General features: G+C 35.4%; 1 protein-coding gene across 8 annotated transcripts in view; it reads left to right on the top strand.

Moving 5' to 3' along the window:
- The window catches only part of ELF2 (E74 like ETS transcription factor 2), a 99,203-nt gene that overhangs the window by 57,255 nt on the left and 21,446 nt on the right, over positions 1-20,502 (top strand). The gene's annotated exons all lie outside the window — the stretch shown is intronic.

Genomic DNA, 20,502 nt, shown 5'->3' with positions numbered 1-20,502 from the left:
TAAAGACTGAAGTCCTTAGCTCCTCATTCACAGTTTCCTAATTTTAAGCTAGTTGACTATTCTTATTCACTTTCCACTAAATTGTCTGCCTCTGCAGATTTGGGCTATAGATGTGCTTATTGCCAATTCTAAGCTGTAAGTTAATAGAGATTAAAGTAGTTGCACAACTAGTGTTTCTTTTAGTAATCAAGATGTGGGTGCTTTGATATAATGCTGTTTCAGGAGGAGGAATCATTGTCCCTTCTGCACGCCCCATGCCCTGTTGTAAACTTGGGAAAGGGTCTATACATTTTCTCAGATTTGTTAAGGGGCACATAACTTAATAAGAGGTCAAGAACACTTTTAACACAACTGTTAACTATTAGCTTTTGCATGATTTTTTAATGTTTTTGTATTGTGGGCCTTTTTGGCCATGTGGTAAACCCTGTGGACCTTCTCTCATACTTAACGTTTTTAAATACATAAAATACCTAGGAATACTAAGGAACCAAATATATTGAAATATAGCTTTTAGGCTATTTTTAATTGTGATATAATAATACATGTTTCCTTAATAATGTATTAAATAATGAGATTTAGTGGCAGATCAAATTTACTGCTATAATTTCAAAGTGGTGATGACCATCAATTATATTTTGAGAAATATGTAATAACTATAATAGAATATGAAAATATTTTATGATTTCTGTTGGTCATGAGGTCACAGATAATGTGACTGTGAAAACTACTGTGGTTTGTACTTTATTTAAAATTAAGGTGCTAAATTTCAGGTGGATCTAAAAAACAATTTTTTTCTATCTCATTCATGTCTTATTTTAGCTGTCTACCTTATCTTCCTTTTCTTCTCCATATTCTGCACTGCTTCTGTTCTCTTTCCTTAAGAGCTCATAGTAGGGATCTGAAAGCCACTTTAAATATATTTCTTATTGAATACAGTTTTATGATTTCTGCTAAGGAAAAGGAAAAAACCTCTTAACTGTATAGTGGTAGTTTTTCATGTCACTTAATGGCTTGACTTAACTTATTCTAAAAGCATTCTAGTGTTTGTACATCAAGTACATTTCTTAAAAGCCTCATCTAATCTTTCTTTACTTTTTTGTTGGTTTGAGATGCCTTCAATTTCCATGAAAAAAATTTCTGTGACTAGTGGTTCTCAAACTTGAGCATACGTCATAATCATCTGGAGTGCTTATTAAAATACAGATCGCTAGGCCTCACCTCCAGGATTTGTGGTTCAGTGGGGTGGAATTCAAGAATTTGCATTTTTAACAAGTCCCCAGATGATGTTAATGCTGCTGGCCCAGGGATCATACTTTGAGAACCATTATCTTGACTGTTGGGAATGATAGCATTAAAAGAGCTTCTGCCACTGTGAGAACTCAGTTAATACTGTAGTTTCTTATGTGTTGTATTTTACCCATCACAAAGATTGCTGTTGAGGGTGCTGCTGTCGCTTCAGTCATGTCCGACTCTGTGCAATCCCATAGACGGCAGCCCACCAGGCTCCCCCGTCCCTGGGATTCTCCAGGCAAGAACACTGGAGTGGGTTGCCATTTCCTTCTCCAATGCATGAAAGTGAAAAGTGAAAATGAAGTCGCTCAGTCATGTTCGACTCTTCACGACGCCATGGACTGCAGCCTACCAGGCTCCTCTGTTCATGGGATTTTCCAGGCAAGAGTACTGGAGTGGGGTGCCATTGCCTTCTCCAGCTGTTGAGGGTGAAAAACGTACTAAAGTTCTTTCAGGTTTGTATGAGATGATGTAGTGCATTACTGTTATTAATTAATTCACCAGTAAACCTTGATTGAGCATCTGCTATATATCAGGCACTGTTTAAAGCATGGGCTTCCCTTGTGGCTCAGCTGGTAAGGAATCCTCCAGCAATGTGGGAGACCTGGGTTCGATCCCTGGGTTGGGAAGATCCCCTGAAGAAGGGAAAGGCTACCCACTCCAGTATTCTGGCCTGGAGAATTCCATGGACTGTCCATGGGGTCACAAAGAGTTGAACATGACTGAGTGACTTTCACTGTTTAAAGCATGGGGTTAGAGTGATAGACAAAAGAGGCAATGTCTTCATTCATGCAATACTTAGGCTCTAGTGGAGAAAATATGTAAATTCCCCTTGGAGTAAAATTTCTTTATCACAAAGCAGATTACATAAATTAACAACTCCTGAAATTGTTCTTTACAGTTAGTATTTTCAGTTAAGCTAAAATAATAAATTCATGAACCATTTCTTTTCAAGCAATTGAAGCAACAGGTTAATTCTCCCTTTTCCTCCTCCATATGTCAGTTTTTAAGCATAGTTGTGATACTGGTGAACTAATATCTATCGTGTACAAAGTACCTATTATATGTAAAGTACTGTCACAGCTCCTAGGGAGTAAGTGATTCAGAGTTAACTATAACATGGTGGCTGGCCTCAAAGAAGCTTACCAACTAAGTTGAGAAAAACAAGCATTTGAGGAAATAATAGTATTAAAGTAGATAAGCTTGGGGAAAGGTGAGGAAAGACAAAAAATAACCAAGTATAGTAGTTAGTCTGTAAGTTCCAGATTGAATTATTTCTACTGTGGTGGGTCATATTTAAATTTTATCATAAGGGCATAGTTGACTGTTAAGGCAAAGGGTTTAGGGACAGAGAAGCAAGTCAAATGGAATTAAGCATTTGTAAATCTCACCTTTTTTTTTTTAATCGTGTGGAAATACTGCCATCAGAAGCATAAGTTACTTCTTCCCATTCACAAAAAATCAGGGAATAGGGCTAAGAACTCAGTGTGTTTGCGGTGCTTAGTTACAATTTGGGAATGGGATTAGGAGATGAGATAGGACTAGTTTTTATTTAAAATTTTTTTTACATTTCTGTAATTTTTTTGAGTATATCAAGGAAAGAAGGAATATAGCTAATTTCCTTTCTTTCTCTTAGACATTACTAAGATGAAGTACAGATTTTTATAATGGATATCCCATATTCTCCACGTTTAAATTCAGCATTTGGTTGTAACTGTTTGATTTCCTTTTACTTTTAAAATCAGCCAAAATATAAGTCTTACTTAAAAGGAATGAACAATTAAAAATTTTTAATTTAATGTAAATACTTTTCATATGTTTTCTGTAAGACTGAGTCATGATAATAAGTAGTTATCCTCCAGGATTTTTTTAAGAGTATATTTGAACAAAATGAATTATTCATTAGCCAGAATTTAGAGATTTTCTTATGATTAGATGAGCTTACAAAAGATAAACCTAGAAAGTTTTACATCAAAAAGAAAAGAGTTTTGTCTCTAAAGCAGTTAGCAAAAAAGGAGTTCTTATTATGCATGTTGTTTGATGCGACTTTTAGGAGAATCTGAATCCTGTTTTTGTTTTATTTTTCATACCTTTTTTTCCTTCAACTTAATTCTCATAAAATAAAGACTTAGAATAATAACTTAAAATGCAAAATTGTTTTGAAGAGGGAACCAAGGATTTGGGTGAAGAGGAGAAAGAACTCAAATAGTTAGCATAGTTAGCATCTGTTTGGATTTACAGCAGTAAGCTGTATCCATTTGGTTTGGAAAAAACAAGGCTGGCAGAATAGCATTTGTTTTTAATTCGATTGCTACATTACATGCCTACTTAGGAGACCCTTAGAAGTTCCAATTATCTTCTTGAGATAAGAAGACACTGATTATTATGTCTAGGCTTCATCTACAGGCTATATTCTGGGAAGAAAGGCCTTCACACACAAAAAAAGAAAGAACTTTTGGTGACCCTCATCCTTGGGAATAAAAGTAAGGGGCATTCAGTTTACCCTCTCACAAAGGGAGTCAGGAACTGTAAATTAAAGACCATTATTGTAAGATAATATAACCCTGTGTTTAATTTTGTTGTTAACTTTCATTTTTCAGTAGAATTAACAGCAAGCACTTCAACAAAAAGAATCCCTAAATACTTGTTTTTGGTGGCTTCAAGAAATTGGGATGCCAATGAAAAACTAGTTAATTCTGCAACTAATCTAAAGGGAAACAGAATCCCCAAAGATAGAATAATTGAAAGGAGAAGAAAGCAAACTGAATTTCCTTTCAAGGAAAGAAAAGAACTTGAGAAGTTGCCTTGGCTTTGAGACCATTTGTGGGGTTATTCAAGACTGCCTGTACTGCATGTAGCACTTTTTTTTATGTGGGCTAGAACAAGAAATATAGCCTTGACTGACTATAAAGTAACTTGCCTCTATTAGGGAAAATATATATTTAGGAAAAGAGCTCTTTATAATGTACAGAGTGTTGTGAGGAGGAGACAGCTATTAGCTCCTGTGATAGAAAGTTCGTGTTTTAGCTGAGCCTGGGAAGATAACTCTCATTTGAGAAGTGTTAAAAATATATATATAGTGACAGTCATTAGAGTACATACAGTAAGGAAGACTTTATTCAAGATTTGGGGCTGGGTATTGTAAGAAGCCATCATTTATACCCTTTCCTCCCTTAACCTCCTAGTCCATTACCAAATCACATCAGTTTTACCACCAAAATGTATCATAAATCTAACAATTTCTTTCCAACTTTATTGCTACTAGCCTAGTCCAACCTGTAGTTATTTTTTAAATTATGAGCTATTGTGATGACCTTTAGTCTTCCAGTAGATCTTGTTTCCATTCCTGCCCGCTGCCCCCTGCCCCCAACCCTAATCAATTCATTCATGTTGATTTTAAAAATATATTTATAAATTGCAATGTGATATTCCCTTCTTGAAGAACCTTTTAGTGGGTTCTGACTGCACTTAGGATAACTTTCAGGTTTATTTATTTGTTTACTTGGCTGTGTCAGGTCTTAGTTGCACCACTCGGGATCTTCCTTGCATCATGTGAGACCTTTTCTAGTGGTATACAGATGCGGACTCTGTAATTTTGGCTTTTGGGCTCAGTAGTTGAGGCAGTTGGGCTTCGTTGTTCTGGGGCCTGTGGGATCTTAATTCCCCTACCAGGGATCGAACCCATGTTCCCTGCATTGCAAGGTGGATTCTTAACCACTGGACCACCAGGGAAATCTCAATATTCAGGATTTTTAACACGGCCTTCAAGACACAGAATAGTTTGTCTCCTCTCATCCATCTAGAAACAATAACAACAATAATAGCAACAAAACCCAAAACTCTTAATATTAATATATCTTTACTATATTGCCTGGAATAGTTCTTAGGGCTTTATATAATAGATTTAATACTTTTAGCAACCCTAGGCTGAATAACCTTTCTAAAGCTAGACAGCTATTTAAGTGGTGGAACAAGAACTTAAAGTCAGATGATAAGTCAGATGGTAAGTTAGCTAGGGCTCCAAGGCCCAAGCTCATAAGCATTACACTCTGATGAATTACCCAGTACCCTTACCCCAGACATACACATACCCTTCCTTTAAATCAAACTTTATCTTCCTAGGGTGCTCACATATGCTGTTCTCTTTCTGGAACATATTACTTTCCATTTTTTAGCTTTTAATTCCTAGGCATCTTTCAGATATCAGTTTGAAAGTCACTTTCTCAGAGAGAGGATCTTTAGCTGATACTCTTCAGTCTCAGTTGTGACAGTTCTGGTATTTTGTTGGAGACTCCCATTCCTTTTTTCTTTTTTGATTAGCACCTGCAAAACTTATGATACAATAAACTCCCATGATAAAGTAATAAGTAATTCTAAAAAATTCAAATCACAAACGTGATTTGAAATATGACATTATTGTGAGTTTAATAAAATGACCCGAGTCAGTCTGTGTGGATGAGGAAATGTGTGTGTGGAATTCAGAATAAGGTATCCAAATCAGTCTAAGGTCAGACTTAGGTGGTTTGGTGCCACCTGCTGGTATTTGTGTTCTCCAGTGACTGCTGTTGGAGAATATAGAGTGCAAGATGGGTGCCAACTCCCAGTTAAAATTTATCTGAATTCATGAAGTTTTACTTTATTATATTTATATTTATTGTTTAATCTTTTCACTCCATGCTTCATAAAGCCAGAGACCAAATCTGTTGTGTTTACTGGTATTGCTCAAAGCCAGGCACCAAGTGGGTTTTGAGTAACATATATTTGTTGATTGAGTGAATGAATCAGAAAACGTCATGAACCAGAACAGAATTTCAGAAATTTTGTATTTTATTTAGAAGCTGATAAGTAATGTAGTTTAAACTGGTAAGTAATGTAGTTTAATTAGGCTTCATAGATGTATATGGTTGAGAGAAATGAGCCTAGAAAGATAGAGTGGAACCAGATTTTGGTGGCCTTTGAATAAAATAGGAGCTGTGTGAAACATGATCTGAAGAAGATGAGAAGTGAAAAGAACATTTATTTTAAGTAACTAGAGCATACTAAAATAATAGAAATAGAAAGTATGGCTTCCAAAGTACTAAGTTGGGGGGTAGGTTAGGGAATAAATTAAATTTTTAACCAATCTAACAAAAAAGCAACAAGAGGGGGAGGAAAAAACTATGGAAATATAAATCATAAATCCAGACAGTAGAAATAGTCCAAAATATCAATTATATTAAAATTACCAATTGTGATCTTAACATAAGTCTGCTATTTTTAACATACACAAAACAAAATTAAATAAAAACAATGGAAAAACATGTTTATCAGAGAAATACTAACCAAATAAAGCTAATGTACTATAATAGAATTCAGAGTACAAATTAATTGGGCCAAAGGCTCTCAAACTGCTAAGAGGAACAGTCCAGAAAATATAATCATCATAAACTTATATGCATCTAACAACATAGCCTTGTAATATCATTTAAAGTAAAAACGTTTGGGAATTCCCTGGTGGTCCAGTGGTTAGGACTCCTTGCTTCCATTGCAGGAAGATCTACTAAGATAACACAAGCTGTGCAAGCTACCACCAAAAAATAAAGTAAAAACTTAAAGAATTACAAGGCTGAGTTGATGTGTCTACAAAACTGGGACTTTAAAAACACCTCTGTCAAAATTGACAAATTAAGCAGACACAAAATTTAAAATGACATCAAAGAACTGAACCACAGGATTAACAAATTTGATAAACTAGAGATATATAGAACATTGTACCTAACTAAATAAAGTACAACCTTGTATATTTTTTTCCAGTTATATTCAGGTCAGTTTTTAACTGTTATAGCATAGTCTCAACAGTGACTGTCATAGCAGAATCTCAACAATGTCTGAAAACATCAGTATCATTCAAAACACACTATTTCAAACTTCCCTGGTAGTCCAGTGTTAAGAATCCACCTGCCAGTGCAGGGCACATGGGTTCAATCCCTGGTCCAGGAAGATCCCTCAAGCAGCAGAGCAACTAAGCCTGTGCACCACAACTACTGAGCAACTTAACAACAACAACAGGTAGATTTTAAAATTGCTTAGAAGGTTCATCAGGGTTGCTGTGTATACCAGAGCAATGAGACAAAAAAAAGATCCCATTCACATGGTTTTAAAAATTTAATTAGGTACAGGTATATGCAATACCTGTATGAAAATAAGAACTTTACTTTATGGAATGACATAACTAAATGAAGAGATACACAACTTCCTTAAGAAACAATAGAAAAACAGACCAAACCGATTTTATTGGTTCCTTTAATCTTTAACCCATAAACACATGGAAAACTGGACATGGTAAAGCTGTTAATTTTTCCCCTATTAATGTATAAATTCAGTACAAGTCCAGTCAAAATTCTAAGAGGACCTGTTTTTGGTGGAATTGACAAACTGTTAGATAGAGATCCAAAAGTAGTCTATACTGCAAAAAACAAAATATGTGGTACTTACCCTCCTATTCATAAAATTTTTGAATGTGATATTGGCCCACAGATGAGTAGTTGGGTAGAATAGAAGATTAGAGAGCCCAGAAACACAGTAAGCATACATTTATGCCTGGTATATAATAGGCTGGGTTTACAGAAAGGAAGAATTATTCAATAAATTATATTAGGACAGCTAGCTTTTTATAGAAAAGTAAAATATTAGTAGATCCGTGTTTCATACTTTTATTTATTTTTTAATTTGTTTATTCCTCTTTACCCCTTTTATTTATGTAAAAATCCAATTTTCCTCCCTCATAGCCATCAAATTTAATTGGATTAATGGGTTTTTTTAGTGTATTAACTGTATATATGGACATGAGTTTGAGTAAACTCAGGGAGCTAGTGATGGACAGAGAACCCTGGTGTGCTGTAGTCCATGGGGTTGCAAAGAGTCGGACATGACTTAGTGACTGAACAACAACTGTATATATATAAGGTTGTATAAACTTAAAGTTTATAGAAATGGTATTATGTATCTTAGCCTGTTTTTTAGTAAGTCTGTTTTTACTATTCTTAATACCCATTCATGTTGCTTTGTATGTATCCAATCTGTTGTTTCTAACTGCTGCACAGTTCTCCCTGATAGACATCTGCCACATTTTATTCTCCTGTTTGTGGTTGTCTGTGGATCAACTGGGGAGCTTAATGACCTAGGATGGTCTCAGCTGGGACAACTCAGCCCTCTTCTCTCTAATCTCCAGTCATCTTCTTTTTTATTTCTTAAGATATTGATCAAGCAACTCTAATATGCTAGAGAGTAGTTATATTAATTGGCATTTCTTGGTGGTTTTTTTTTTTTTGGTAATGGATTTTCTTTTAAATTTTTTTTTAATTAGAAAAAATTTTAAATGAGGTATAGTTAACTTATACATTGTATGTATCAGGTGTACAATAGTGATTCATAATTATTATAGGTATTATAAAATATTGGCTATGTTTCCTGTGCTTTATAACAGCTTATTTATTTTGTACATAGTAGTTTGTACCTCTTAGTTCCTTACTCCTATTTTGCCCCTCCCCCTCTCCATTCTCCACTGGCATGTTTTCTGTATCTTTGAGTCTGTTTCTTTTTGTTATAATAACTAGTTTATTTTGCATTTCTTATATAAGTGATATACAGTATTTGTCTTTCTCTGACTTATTTCACCAAGCATAATAACATTACAAGTCCATCCATGTTGTTGCAAATGGCAAAATTTCATTCCTTTTTTGTGGCTGAGTAGTATTCCTGTATATATATTTGTGTGTGTGTGTCTCTGTGTGTGTCTGTCTGTCTCCATAAACACACCACGTCTTCTTTATCCATTCATAGGTTGATTGATACTTTGACTGCTTTGTATCTTCACTGTTGTAAATAGTGCTGCTGTGAACACTGGGGAGCATGTATCTTTTTGAATTAATGTTTTTGTCTTTGAATATATACCCAGGAGTGAAATTGCTGGATCATATAGTAGTTCTAGTTTTAATTTTTTGAGGAACCTCCATAGTGCTTTCCACAGTGGCTGTACCAATTTACATTCTCATTCGCATTCCTGTTTTCTTCCAAAATCTTGAGAGTGTATCTGAAGTTTCAACCTGAAGTTTAGTGTTTGTTGTAGGTTTTAGTATATAATATATACCAGGTTAAGGAATTTCCATGTAGGACATTGGTTTTGCTTTTGTGTTAGTTATTCATGGAATCCTATCAGGTGCTTATTCAGCATTCTTTGATAAGTTATGATTTTTCTTCATTAATATGATCAGTTAATTGAAGAATTCTTAGGCATTGAACTCCCCTTGCATTTGAGGATTCATTATCTTGCTCTTGTTTTACTGTTAGTTAAGGGCCTTTCATAAGTAGTATGGAACTATAATTTCTTGTATTATCTTTATCTAATTTTGGAATCAAGATCACACTAGGGTCATAAAATAATCTAGGTTGCTTTCACTTTTTTTATTTTTCTGCTATAAGATAAGAATTAATTTAAATTTTGCTGGAATTTTCTTAAAAGGACATTTAAGCCTGTAATTTTTTTTTTGTTTTTGTAAAGGAGGTTTAAGACTACATTTTCTTTGCTGCTTAGTATTCTATTCAATTTTTTTCCTTATACACCTTACACAGTTTCTTTATACAGTTCATCCAAATTTCAACTTTGTTAGTGTGTAATTACTGTTCATAATCCTGATTTATTATTTTTGTATGTATTATATCTGTGGTTATTTGTACCTTCTTTTCTTGGTAACTCTTGCAGAGGTCTATCTGTTTTATTAACCTTTCCAAAACCAATTTTTGATTTTGTGAATCTTTTGTATTTTTAAAAATTATTGCTCTCTATTTCATTTTTCCTGCTTATTATTTTCTTTCTTATTTTTTCCATCTTTATTACTGAATGTTTAGCTTATTTATTTTTATTTTTAATAATTTATTTATTTATTTGAATGAATCAGTTAAAAAATTTTTTTATATGATATTATACGTGTTTTAATTCCATTCTCCCAAATCACCTCCCCTCTCCCTCTCCCACAGAGTCCAAAAGACTGTTCTATACATCTGTGTCTCTTTTGCTGTCTTGCATACAGGGTTGTCGTTACCATCTTTCTAAATTCCATATATATGCGTTAGTATACTGCTTATTTATTTTTAAACCTTTTCATGTCCTGGTTAAGTACTGTTTTAGCTGTGTTGCATATAGTTTCACATATTGTATTTTTATTGTAATTAATTTCTAATATTTCTTAACTAGTTTATGATTTCCCTTTTATTCTATGGGCTATTTAAAATACACTGTAAGTGATAGCACACATTAGTTTGACTATATCAAAACTTAAAATTTCTGTAGGACAGAGGATACCATAGACCAACTAAAGTAAAGTCAAACAGCAGGCTGGCAGAAGATATTTGGAACACTTATCTGAATTATTATTATCTAGTATACACTACGGAGAAGGCAATGGCACCCCACTCCAGTACTCTTGCCTGGAAAATCCCATAGACGGAGGAGCCTGGAAGGCTTCAGTCCATGGGGTCGCTCAGGGTCCGGCACGACTGAGTGACTTCACTTTCACTTTTCACTTTTCATGCATTGGAGAAGGAAACGGCAACCCACTCCAGTATTCTTGCCTGGAGAATCCCAGGGACGGTGGAGCCTGGTGGGCTGCCGTCTATGGGGTCGCACAGAGTCGGACACGACTGAAGTGACTCAGCAAAGCAGTATACACTAGATAATTAGTGTTGTTACACTAGATGTTAACATTCTACACATAAGTAAGACAGAAAGTGTCATAGAAAGATGACAAAGGATATGAATGGAAAATTCATAGGAGAAACGTTAATGGGCAGTAAATATGAAAAAAATGTTTATTCTCAGTACTTATTAGATATATGCAAATTAATACAGCATTGAAAATTTTCCCACCATCCAGCAGATGGCAAACATTTTAAAAGTCTGATTATATTTTATATTGACAAGAATGGAAGAAAAATGGAAACTCTGACACATTACTAGGAGTATTTTAGACTTAAACTGCTACTTTGGAAAGAGTAACAAATAAATTAAAAATGCACTTATTCTTTGACCTAAAAATTCTCTCTGCAGGTATGTACTATGGAGAGACTGTAGCATGCGTGCTTAAGAAAACATAGATAAGATTCTTTTTTTGCAACATTGTTTATAAAAGTAAAAAATGGAAACAACTTTATTTGCCTATCAGTAGATAATTTTTTAACAAAATGGGGTATTTTTATGCCCTGGGATAATTTGAAGTATGTAAAAAGCATAGCTATATCTACTTATAATAACATGGATAGAATGTAAATCTTGAATGAAAAAAGCAAATTTTAGAATGGCATATGTAGTATAATGTCATTTATGTACACAAAGCGTGTAAAATAATACTGTATGTCATTCTGGGATATATGCACACACATGTGAACATGTAAAAGTATACAAAATAGGCTGGAAGAATATACACAAACTCATGATAGTGGTTTCTTTGGAGAGATAGAATGCTGAATGAAGACTGGGGATAGTTCTCAAAGGTGTTATTATCTTCATTTGTAATGTACTGTTTCTTAGGGAGAAACAACACTTTCAAGTATAAATAACAAAATGATAATAGTTGTTTGTTTTGGATGGTGGGGGCATGAACTGTCTGTTTATATATATATATATATATATATATTTTTTTTTTTTTTTTTGGTAATTTCACATACATTTTAAAATTTCCTTAAAAATTATATGACTTTCTTTTCTAAATTTTTTTATATTGCTTTACAATATTGTGTCAGCTTCTGCCACACACCAGCTTGAATCAGCCACAGGAATACACATATCCCCTCCCTCTTGAACCCCTCTCCCATCTCCTTCCCCACCCTACCCCTCTAGGTTGCCCAGAGCACTGGCTGAGCTCCCTGTGTCACACGGCAAATGCTCACTTGCTCTCTGTTTTACATATGGTAGTGTGTATGTTTCCTTGCTGTTTTCTCAATGCATCCTACCCTCACATTCCCTCACTGTGTGCGCAAGTCTGTTCTCTATGTCTGTGTCTTCCATATGGATGCGTTAACATATGGTATTGTCTCTCTGACTCACTTCACTCTAATAGACTCTAGGTCCATCCACCTCATTAGGATGGACTCAAATGTGTTCTTTTTTTATAGCTAAATAATATTTCATTGTATATATGTACTGCAATTTCTGTATCCATTCATCTGTCGATGGACCTCTAGGTTGCTTAAGAGATGACTTTTTAAACTAGGAACACAGATGACTCAAGATTTCTAGCCTGGGATGATGCAATGTTATTGATAGAGGAAACAAAGGAGATTTGTAGGTAAAAGACCTTTAGATACCACTGGGTTATCCAAATAAAGACATTTACCATACAACTGGAGATTAGAACTTAGACCTAAAAAAAAAAAAAAAAAAATAAAGCCTAGAGATGCTCATTTTTGAGTTAGTTCAGAAATAATATTGAAAGTCTTGTTGGTGCATGGATATTAACTGTCATTCTTCAGAGAGTGGAGAATGAAGAGAGAAGTTGGCTAAGGTTTATGCTTTGGAAGAACAGTCACATTTGAGGGTTGCGCAGATGTAGGCTAAGTCAACTGAAGAAAATAGGGAAAAAAACACGATCAGACAGTCTATTATTGTGAAAGTCATATGAAGGGAAGAAGATTAATAATGGATAGTCAAAAATGTCATTTGTTTGAAGAGGTAGAGTCAGGTGAAAACTAAGAAGAGGTCCTTGGGCTTGCTTGGCAGTTAAAAGCTTGAAGGGACTTTTGAAGAACTTTTCAGTGGGTAGGTGCAGAAGATACATTGTAATAGTAGAAGAAATTAGTTAATTTGAATATTCCTTTTAGAATCAAAATAGAATTTGACTTACAGTTGCAGTATATTTTAGTTAAGAACTCCACTGTAAATATTCTCATAAATATGCCAAACAAGAATCCTGCATAGCCCTTGTACTTTTACAGGAATTTAAAACAATTTCTAGAGTATTTAAGATACATTCCCTAATGATAATAAAGAACTCAAGTCCTTGAAATCAGTTGTTATAAATGTTATTTAAAATAGATCATTAACCATTTTAACTCACGTTGTATGGTATCATACACATAAGGGTACTTAATAAATGCTTTTGGAAGACAGTTATTTGTCCAACATCCATTAGAAAAGACCAGCTACAAGAATCAGTTGATGTGCTGTTCTAGGAGTGGCTGCTAAGGATTAGAAAGTTTTTTGCTTAGTATAAACTGTAAAGTGAAGAATCAGCAGGCTCAAAGAGAGTTTGGCCCAGGGATAGCTTAAGTAAAATGCAGAAAACATGAATAAAATTAAGCTAGATTATCAGTTTCAAAAATGGTACATGCTGGATCCTTACTCATCATAGGTTTTTATGATCCATAAATGCATATGTGGAGAAAATTTTATGATAAAATAATTTTTGGGAATCATAGACCTTCTTGAGAATCTGAATAGTCATAGTTCTTTTCTTCAGAAAAAAATGCTATTTTTTGCTAACAAAATATTTTGCTAACAATTTTTCCTTTATGAACCCCCTATCAAAAATTCATACCTTATGAAGGATTTTATACATGTAAATATAGAATATACTCATTACTACTATAATTTCATGTATAGGCAATTTTGTATATCACACTTGTCTAAGAATTTCACCTTTGGTAGAGGTTCTGTGTGAATTGAGAAGGCGTAATTTTTTTTCTTTTGTTACCTAATTCAATGCTACCAGTAGTATAGGTGCCTACAACAGAAAGTGTTGTACAGAGTGCCTACAATACTTACTTGCTCAAAGTAAGTGCTGGTTAGTTATTTGTTGAATAAATGAATGGATATGTGGGTTCAAACATCTTCATTTTAATAATATTTTATAAAACCTAACTATAATATTAAATAAAATGTATCAGTATAATAAATAACTAAAAATAGAGGATTAACCACAGTAGTTTAAAAATATTTGAAATAGTCTATCTTTTCTGTTTGTAAATTTACAGGCTTGCACACCTGTATGTATTTGTCTCCCAGTATTGATGAACTGAGCTTTACTTAAAGGTCCTAAATCTCTTGATTCCAGCTTGTTGTCCTGATAGATATATTTATCTTAAACCTTAGTTTTCATGACTCTTTTTTTCCCTGCTAAACATGCCCAACACACCATACCCCAGCTTTGAGTTTCATTGTTAGTTTGGCTGTATCAGAAAAACTTAGACTGACCCCCTTTTATTCTTCTCCCACCATTCACTGCTCAAAATTTTTTTTTAATTTTTTCTTAATTTCTCAGGAATACTCTTAACCATTGCGCTAGCGTTCACATTAAAAAGTAAAACATCAACACTTTATAATTTATAAAATGGTAAAATGGGTTAAACTTTTCATCCATGTTGTAACTTCTAAGTTTTATAGAATATTGTTTTGTAGAATTTTTAACCTTGAAATCATAAGCTACCATGTGATTTTGGTTAAATTATTTAACTTCTTGGGGGTTTAGTTTCCTGATGTGTAAAATAGGGCATTGGATAAAGCTGGTGATTCTCAAATAACCCTACCATTGGTGGTTACCGAGTTACTATCGCTAAAATAGGAAGTTTTTATCCTTCTCCAAAATTACAGGATGTTAAAATTTTGTATATGACATTAAATGGATAAAATTTCTCCTTCATTTGATTCCTACCTGTAATTTTTTTAAAGCTTGTTGCCCTTGGTACTTGTATCTAATAGAGCACACAGTTACATATTTGGTTTTAAAGTGTAATATATTTGATTCATGGAAGTCAGGAAAAGAGATCATGATGTTCAGTTCAGGTCCTTAATTTTTTTCAAAATCTCTAGGTGATGTGGTCTCTAGGCACCTTTTCAACCATAAGATTTTATGATTCTCTTTTCTAGATAAAAGATACAAAGGAAATAACCAGAATAAGCTAAAAACATTAAAATCGGTATGGTGTAAGACACAATTGTATGTTTACATACCTCTAAAGAATTTTTACATCCTGGTTATTCCAGGACCATAAAATCATTCAAATACCCAAGGATATGTAATTATTTTTGGTTCTATTAGACCTGGATTCCTAGGTAGCTCAGTGGTTAAAAAAAAAAATCCACTTGCCAGTGTGGGAGCTTCAGGGGATGTGGGTTTGATCCCTCCGTGAGGAAGATCCCCTGGAGGAGGACATGGCAACCTACTCCAGTATTCTTGCTGGGAAAATTCTATGGGCAGATTAGCCTGGTGGGCTACAGTTCATGGCATCACAAATAGTCGGACACGACTGAGTACACATGCATTCATTCGTTCATTCATTCATAGTAGACTTTAATGGTAATGATTATATTTTGATGACTTACTTATTTTTAAAATGGAGAGGCTGGAGGAGGAAAGAATTGATACTCAGACTATACAGACAGACATGGAAAGAACTGCTCAGGACTCTGTAGTTGAAAGTTACAGGTCATTTTTAAACTTTTTCCTTCTTTCTTTAAGCTGTAAAATGTGACGAGTTGGGAGTTTAAACTGCTCCTTTTTTGTGTTATCTTTTGCTGATTAACAAATCATCCCAAATTTAGCAGTTTAAAACAATAAACATTATATTGTTTAGTTTTTGAGATTAAGGATTGGAGATTGACTTACCTGCATGGTTTCTAACTCAGGGTCTTTCATGAGGATGGAATCATCTGAGGGCTTGATTAAGGCTGGAGGGTTTGTGTCCTAGAGAGTTCAATCACAGGACCGTTGGCAGGATGCCATTGTTCCTTGTCTAATAGGCCTCTCCACAGAGATGCTTCCTCAGATTGACCCAATAGCAAGAGATCAAGCACTTTCTGAAGTCACATACGATCACTTCAACTCTGTTGTTTGTTAGAAGTGAGCCATTAAGTTCAGCCTACACTCAAAGGGAGAGATGGAAATTATATTCTACCTCTTGAAGGAAGGAATATTAAGGAATTTTCAGAAAAGTAGGTACTAAATGCATCATAACGGATAAACAAGCCTTGTTACTTTGGAGCTTGGGGAAGTGTTTGCCGTTTGGGGACACCCAAAACGGGAGTATCATGGTGGAGAGGTCTGACAGAATGTGGTCCACTGGAGAAGGGAATGGCAAACTTCATTCAGTATTCTTGCCTTGAGAACCCCATGAACAGTATGAAAAGGCAAAATGATAGGATACTGAAAGGGGAACTCCCCAGGTCAGTAGGTGCCCAATATGCTATTGGAGATCAGTGGAGAAAAAACTCCAAAAAGAATGAAGGGATGGAGCCAAAGCAAAAACAATACCCAGTTGTAGATGTGACTGGTGATAGAAGCAAGGTCTGATGTTGTAAAGAGCAATATTGCATAGGAACCTGGAATGTCAGGTCCATGAATCAAGGCAAATTGGAAGTGGTCAAACAGGAGATGGCAAGAGTGAACGTCGAAATTCTAGGAATCGGCAAACTAAAATGGACTGGAAAGGGTGAATTTAACTCAGATGACCATTATATCTACCACTGTGGGCAAGAATCCCTTAGAAGAAATGGTGTAGCCATCATGGTCAACAAGAGTCTGAAATGCAGTACTTGGATGCAATCTCAAAAACAACAGAATGATCTCTTGTTCGTTTCCAAGGCAAACCATTCAATATCACAATAATCCAAGCCTATGCCCCAACCAGTAACACTGAAGAAGCTGAAGTTGAACGGTTCTATGAAGACCTACAAGACTTTTTAGTACTAACACCCAAAAAAGATGTCCTTTTCATTGTAGGGGACTGGAATGCAGAAGTAGGAAGTCAAGAAATACCTGGAGTAACAGGCAAATTTGGCCTTGGAGTACGGAATGAAGCAGGACAAAGGCTAATAGAGTTTTGCCAAGAGAACGCACTGGTCATAGCAAACACTCTCTTCCAACAACACAAGAGAAGACTCCACACATGGACATCACCAGATGATCAACACTGAAATCAGACTGATTATATTCTTTGCAGCCAAAGATGGAGAAGCTCTATACAGTCAGCAAAAACAAGACCAGGAGCTGACTGTGGCTCAGACCATGAACTCCTTATTGCCAAATTCAGACTTAAATTGAAGAAAGTGGGCAAAACCACTAGACCATTCAGGTATGACCTAAATCAAGTCCCTTATGATTATACAGTGGAAGTGAGAAATAGATTTAAGGGACTAGATCTGATAGACAGAGTACCTGATGAACTATGGATGGAGGTTTGTGACATTGTACAGGAGACAGGGATCAAGACCATCCCCATGAAAAAGAAATGCAGAAAAGCAAAATGACTGTCTGCGGAGGCCTTACAAATAGCTGTGAATAGAAGAGAAGCGAAAAGCAGTGGAGAAAAGAAAGATATAAGCTTCTGAATGCAGAGTTCCGAAGAATAGCAAGGAGAGATAAGAAAGCCTTCCTCAGCAATCAATGCAAAGAAATAGAGGGAAACAACAGAATGGGAAAGACTAGAGATGTCTTCAAAAAAATTAGAGATACCAAGGGAACATTTCATGCAAAGATGGGCTCGATAAAGGACAGAAATGGTATGGACCTAACAGAAGCAGAAGATATTAAGAAGAGGTGGCAAGAATACACAGAAGAACTGTACAAAAAAAAAGCTTCACGACCCAGATAATCACGATGGTGTGATCACTGACCTAGAGCCAGACATCCTGGAATGTGAAGTCAAGTGGGCCTTAGGAAGCATCACTACAAACAAAGCTAGTGAAGGTGATGGAATTCCAGTTGAACTATTTCAAATCCTGAAAGATTTGAGTGCCACACTCAATATGCCAGCAAATTTGGAAAACTCAGCAGTGGCCACAGGACTGGAAACGATCAGTTTTCATTCCAATCCCTAAGAAAGGCAATGCCAAAGAATGTTCAGACTACTGCACAATTGCACTCATCTCACATGCTAGTAAAGTACTGCTCAAAATTCTCCAAGCCAGGCTTCAGCAATACGTGAGCCGTGGACTTCCAGATGTTCAAGCTGGTTTTAGAAAAGGCAGAGGAACCAGAGATCAAATTGCCAACATCCACTGGATCATTGGAAAAGAAAGAGAGTTCCAGAAAAACATCTATTTCTGCTTTATTGACTATGCCAAAGCCTTTGACTGTGTGGATCACAATATACTGTGGAAAATTCTGAAAGAGATGGAAATACCAGACACCTGACCTGCCTTCTGAGAAATTTGTATGCAGGTCAGGAAGCAAGTTAGAACAGGACATGGAACAACAGACTGGTTCCAAATAGGCAAAGGAGTACGTCAAGGCTGTATATTGTCACCCTGCTTATTTAACTTCTATGCAGAGTACATCTTGAGAAAAGCTGGGCTGGAAGAAGCACAAGCTGGAATCAAGATTGCCAGGAGAAATATCAATAACCTCAGATATGCAGATGACACCACCCTTATGGCAGAATGTGAAGAGGAACTAAAAAGCCTCTTGATGAAAGTGAAAGAGGAGAGTGAAAAAGTTGGCTTAAAGCTCAACATTCAGAAAATGAAGATCATGGCATCTGGTCCCATCACTTCATGGGAAATAGATGGAGAAACAGTGGAAACAGTATCAGACTTTACTTTTTTGGGCTCCAAAATCACTGCAGATGGTGCTTGCAGCCATGAAATTAAAAGACACTCCTTGGAATAAAAGTTATGACCAACCTAGATAGCATATTGAAAAGCAGAGATATTACCTTGCCAAAAGGTCCATCTAGTCAAGGCTATGGTTTTTCCAGTAGTCATGTATGGATGTGAGAGTTGGACTGTGAAGAAAGCTGAGCGCTGAAGAATTGATGCTTTTGAACTGTGATGTTGGAGAAGACTCTTGAGAGTCCCTTGGATTGCAAGGAGATCCAACCAGTCCATCCTAAAGGGGATCAGTCCTGGGTATTCATTGGAAGGACTGATGCTGAAGCTGAAACTCCAGTACTTTGTCCACCTGATGGGAAGAGCTGACTCATTGGAAAAGACTCTGATGCTGGGAGGGATTGTGGGCAGGAGGAGAACGGGACGACAGAGGATGAGATGGCTGGATGGCATCACCGACTCAATGGACGTGAGTTTGAGTGAACTCCGGGAGTTGGTGATGGACAGGGAGGCCTGGCGTGCTGTGATTCATGGGTTGCAGAGTCAGACACGACTGAGCGACTGAACTGAACTGAACTGAAGTGTTTGAGAGTAAGGGCTCTGGAGTTAGAGTTCTTGGGTTCAAATCCTGGCTCTGCTCTCTTGAACACCATGACCTTGCTTAACATTCTTCATCTATAAAATGAGCAGAGTGTTAATATCTGTTACAGAAATGTAAAGCAGAATAGGTGAAAAAACTTAAGGTAAAGCTCTTACCCTGGTGGCTTTGATTTCAGTAAAAGTTATTATTTACCTTTTTTCCCTACTAGATCATAGGAATACTTTGATATAAAGGATGTCATTCTGCAGTGTTATGAGCAGGATATGAATTTGCTATAAAGTTTCTATCATGCTAACCTAACCTTACTCAATTTTTAAAATTCTGCTTATGAATACCTGCTTAATCTTAAATCTTCAGAAATGCAGACGTATGTATGTGAATGTGTATATATACACACATATATGCATTATATACACATATTTTCACAGTCTACATGGCTTGAGTGATATTGTATGGAAGAAATGCATTATATTTTAGTCCTGCCACATTTATATTTTAACATTTTACGATGTTGTTAAAAATTCTTTGAACATGTTTTTAATAAAACAGTTCATTGAATTTCTTGATTATTTCCTCAAGCTAGGCCCTGGAAATGAAATTCCTAGATCAGTATATATTTACCTCTTTAAGACTCTTGATATCTGACACTCATTGCTTTTTTGAAAGTATGTACCAGTTTATATTTCCAGCAGCTATAATTTCTAAAATAGTAATGTGGATTTTAACTTTTCATCCATTTTGTAACTTGGTCTCACCTTGCTTGTTATTCCTATTATATTGGTGTTTTTTGAAAGCCTAGTTATAGGACCAAAATGGAATTGCATTAAACTCTAGGGAATTATGTTTCTATAAGAGCTTTACATATATAGGAATATTTTCTAGCCTTTCTACATAATTTGTATTAATATTTCATAAATATTATATATGTGTATATATTAACTGAAGTATTATGCAGAAATAGACACAGTGTCTGTTCCCTTGGAAGTTAAAATATAAGGCAGATATGGGTCTGTATAATTAAGATTCTGTTGTTTAG

Source organism: Bubalus bubalis, chromosome 17, assembly GCF_019923935.1.
Source record: "Bubalus bubalis isolate 160015118507 breed Murrah chromosome 17, NDDB_SH_1, whole genome shotgun sequence".
Taxonomy (NCBI): domain Eukaryota; kingdom Metazoa; phylum Chordata; class Mammalia; order Artiodactyla; family Bovidae; genus Bubalus; species Bubalus bubalis.
The sequence above is the reverse complement of the archived record's forward strand: the minus strand, read 5'-3'. Positions and strand labels throughout refer to the sequence as shown.